Source organism: Acinonyx jubatus, chromosome B2, assembly GCF_027475565.1.
Source record: "Acinonyx jubatus isolate Ajub_Pintada_27869175 chromosome B2, VMU_Ajub_asm_v1.0, whole genome shotgun sequence".
NCBI lineage: Eukaryota > Metazoa > Chordata > Mammalia > Carnivora > Felidae > Acinonyx > Acinonyx jubatus.
This window is the reverse complement of record NC_069385.1, coordinates 131,599,859-131,604,691: the sequence shown is the minus strand read 5'-3', so window position 1 is coordinate 131,604,691 and position 4,833 is coordinate 131,599,859.

Here is a 4,833-nt window from a genome sequence, read left to right as displayed (position 1 = left end):
TATGTCGATTTTTTTTTATTCAGGGGCTGTCTTTACCCAGGCGTATTTTTGTTCTTGGCAGTATTTTTTATTCAGTATGGTTACAGTAATTGAGTTTAACTCTCCCTTGGCAATTGTTCCGTGCAATAAGCAGCTGAACCCATTGTTTCCCTCAAGTATAATAAAAACTTACTTTCAACTTGGAGTTCAGAGCAGGGTATCATTTAGATATTCCACCGAGTCTGTATTCAGACAAATGACACAATAAAACCCAATGTATTCTTTTGGATAAAAGATTGTTTGTACTGCTAAAGGAATGACATACTCTCTTTTCCTGACTAGAAACATTAATTTTATTATTAAAAATAAAGTTTTATTTTATTTATGGTGACCCTTTAGGTTTTCGTTTGTGTTTTGGAAACCGCAATATAAAACCTTCAGAACCAAACTGTTAAGGATGACCGGGAAGATGGAGAACAGAACAGAAGACACACCCCCCCCCACCCCCCCCCCCCCCCCCCCGCCCCATAACTGCTCTGGAACCTGTCTCAGAGGATAACTGAAATTTGAATTGTTAGTTCATTAGCACAAAGGAAATACCACGTAAACCTTCACTTGACTGGCTCAAGCTTCTCAGTGGCTAAGGCATGTCAATGAGCAAGACCCAGCTCTGGTTTTCTGGGAAGGGAAAAGGAATGGTTAAACTCACGTGGAGCAGGGAAAGAGAGGGTACACTGCCTCCCATTTATTTTAGTATTTTATTTAGGGCTGAGTTCACTACTCTGCTGTTCTTAGGATCTCCTGAGGTAGCAGAGGTGAGTGGCAATGAGGTTCATTCCCAGGGTCTTTTCTGCCTGCCCCCTAAATGCCGACCCACCCTTTTCTATCACCTCGGTGCTCCTCCTAGGACCTTTCAGAAATAGAAACTGTGCCCTGAGGTGGGGTGGAGAGGGTGGGGGAGGGCTGTGAATCCTGCCCCTACAGACTATCTTATCTGTCTTCTACAGTAACAGGACTATATGCTTAGCTCTTAAAGCAGGAAGGACTTCCTGTACCTAAAAATGGTGAATTCAGAGCTTTTGGAAAGTCTAATTTGGAAAGTCTTTGCTTTGGAAGTGGAGGGGATTTTTTTAATGGTTTTTAAGAAGAAAATGGAGGTAGTTAACTGGAAGGTTTATAAGAAAGGTCATAGGAAATGTGTCTAGCTATACATACTGGAGGAGATTTAACAATTGTTCATCCGGTTTGACATTCCGAAGGACTAAGGAAGCAAAGCATTAGACAGTGTCCATTTTGCAGCCTTTTGCTTTCTAATCTCCTTATGGAAGGCTGTGTAAAATCAATCTCGACAGACGAACGAGAGTTGGTGGAGTCTAAATTCTATTTTCCAAAGCCAGAGAATTCATAACAATGGTGGTTTTTTTTTTTAATTTCAAATGGAAAGTGTATTCTCCGAACGCAACGCAGCAATTGTTTTTTAAAGCGGTTATTTATTATTTCCTAGAGAGACTGGTTAACTGTAACGTAGATGTAACAAAATAATGAGGCGAATGAACCCTAACTGTACATACTCTTGACAGAAATGAAACGCACACAGCATCGTAGCAGGTGAAGTGAAGCATTGTCTATCAGGGCTGTTTTTCTTGGCTGCATCTCAGATTGTGTGGGGGATCCTAACCTCAGGCACAATAGCATTCATAAACAGCCATACATTGCTGCTTTCTCCAACGACACATAAATACTCATTTTAAAACGAAAACAATCTTATTAAATACCATTCATTCATATCTGGATTTACAGATGCTTGTTATGTTGGAAAACCTGAACTCAATATAATCCTTGCATCCTGAGAAAGATAGAAAGGAAATAGTGGGTTAGAACATTACAAGGTCATAATAAACAATGGTTTCCAAATGCACAGAATTAGGTATTTTTATTCCGTAGTTAGACATTTTGAGGATCAGGATATTGTGACTTTCCTTTCCTTTTTCTTTTTTTTTAATATTTAAAAGAAGTTATATCTATTTCTATGGGGTGGGAGGATTAGAGCAGTTATTATTAAAAATAATTTCTATGGGTCTAACTGAAGATTATATGGATTTTGACTTTAATCTGTTGTGACCAATGTGTATTTTTGAAAGCACATGGTGATTGCTTGACAGGTCACATGTTTATATACTAACAACCATGATTCTCTGTAGATTAACTCAAATTAGGATACATACTTGAGTTATAAGGATGCTTGCTAGGCTATGCTAATTACCACGCCCAATTTTTATGAAAACACAATGCTCCTTTATTACCCCTTCTGTTCTCCAACACCCTTTAAAAATCACAATCCAATCCATTCCTCCCCAAAATCGAATATTAATATAATTTGAGTTCTTGATGGAACTACCATCAGGACTGCAATGCCCCGCAGCTGAAATAATATTTAAAATAGAAGGGATTTGACATTTGAGAAGTCAGTGGCTTGAAATACCCAGTTGTACTTAGCTAATTCAGTCCTTAACCTCTGGTTTCAAATAAATCAATTACAGTCGATTCCACTTCAGTTCAGAAGTGCACAGGGTTTTAGTTAATTGAATACATTTTATTCACTTGCTAGGAATATTCATTTATCAAAATTCCAAATTTAATGTACATTTCTTTACAACTCAGGTTACGTGAGACTGCGCAATCAGATCAAATTTGCCCTGGTTTCCTCAAATCCTCTAAAAATCTGAATTTCACCAGCCTTTATGAAACAGTCTCCCCACTTCTTTCTCAATCAAAAGTAAATTCATAATAATTCCATGTCAGGTAGGAGAGCTGCTTCCCCCCCCCCCCCAAAGAAAAAAATCACATGTGGTCATCAACCTTGTGTTAAGGTTAAATAGGTTAAGAACAGAGCTGGATTAATTAAGTTTTAAAAAAGTATTGACCTGAAATTTAAAAAAAAAAATTACGCCTGGTTTTCATTAGAGCTTAACTTTGCTGCAGCTGACAGGTATGACAAGCGTTTTGTTGTTGTTGAGTTTTTTTGTTTTGTTTTGTTTTGTTTTTGTTTTCGTGGTCTTAAAGCTGCAGGCTCCTTTTCTTAACCCTCTCTCTTCCTCTGCCTCCTCCCTCCTCTGGCTTTTGGAGAAGTGCTTGAGTAAATAGTGAAATTGTTAACTGAAAGCAGTATGGTTACATGTGCCCAAATGAAGTTGTGCTTTAAACAGATATTGATGTATGCAGTGTTTTATATTTATTGTTTGTAGCATCCTGCTGGCAGCCGTTTACTGTTTGGAAAGGAAAGGGGTTAATTAGCGTCATTATCAATCACTAATGCTTGCCTAACGTGTCCAAAGAATAATCAAGTTAGAGGGCGGCATGAAGCCAACAGCTGCTTCATCCCAGTTACAGATCTCCTCCTAAGCCACTCAGTTATGGGGTTGGTTGGGCGTGGGGGGAGGTGAAGTGAGGGGAAGAATCCTCATTGCTTGGGTAAAAGGGCTATAAAAATCGGGTCAAGTCGCTAGAGATCCAAGAGGCAGAAAGTACAACATAAATAACCAGGGTTTTCATTCTTTGAGTTACAGGTGCAGCGATGGCAATGATCCTGAGGCGAGAGTAGTGAAATTTGTTCTTTAATTTGCTTGATTATCCAAGTTGGGCATTTGAAGAAACACAGCCACGTTTCCCCATCGCTTAGTGCTATGTGGTAAAGAGAAATACCTAAAATGCAAGGAGATAAGAAGAAAATACCCCACATACCACAGACAAACCCAAGCCAACTCCTCACATCACCCCAGCATCCACCCCAGAAGAATGAAACCACACAACACGCCAGGTAATAACAGTTCTCACACCTCTGCATCAGCTCTTGGGGTGCTCAGGGATATTTTTCCTTGCGAATTTCAATGAACAATTCCTTTCTTATATTAAACTTGATTGCTGCACAGGTATGGCATGTCAGTTTCCAAGTGTTACACTACTCTTAAGGATACTGTCCTCCTTGGAACGCACCATGGGAGAGAAACTGACAAAGTTTGACCTTGTTATGGGTTCCTCTTAGAAGTTTTATTTGCCAAGTTAACCCCGAGTTAGAACCGAAAACCCCATTAATGATCAGAGTTTACTCAACTGTGTTTCTGAAGGCAGGGATGAATTAGTCCGAGGTGGAGTATTTATAAACAGAGAGCAGTTGTATGATTGAACGTGACATTGATTTCTTTCTACGAAACCAGTAGCCCAAACTCATCTTTGCCCACATGGACATAGATGAGAAACATTCTCAATCAAATTGCCAACACAAGTTAAGTCTTCCTCCAAGAAGTAACTGTTTCCCATTGAGGGCAGCAGGGTGGCCATGAGAGTAGAAAGAGAATATTGGGATGGAAACCTACGCAATTCATGTACACAGGAGGTTCCTGTGTTTGAAAAATAACATTCTGCTCTTTAGGGTCATGATTGAAACAGGAAAGGAGAGAGTGAAGGAGATTTTAGGCTGAACCTGAGGGCCCTATGATTAAACTTTAACTGTTATTCCCACGTAAAACTGTGTATCTTTGATATCTTTGGCGTCTGAAAAGGACAGCACAAAGCCAACTTTGCTTTCACAGGGAGATTTATTTCTCAAGAAAAAAAGCAACACTTAGGATATTGTTAGAGAAATCTATGTTGGAGGAGAAGGAAATGCAGAGGAGATGAACTTTCCATAGTAGATACTTAAGGTATTTATAACAGAGATTCCCTTTCTTCCTTCCTTCCTTCCTAACTTCCTTCCTTCCTAACTTCCTTCCTTCCTTCTTCTTTCCTTCTTTCCTTCCTTCCTTCCTTCCTTCCTTCCTTCCTTCCTTCCTTCCTTCTTTCTTTCCTTCCTAACTT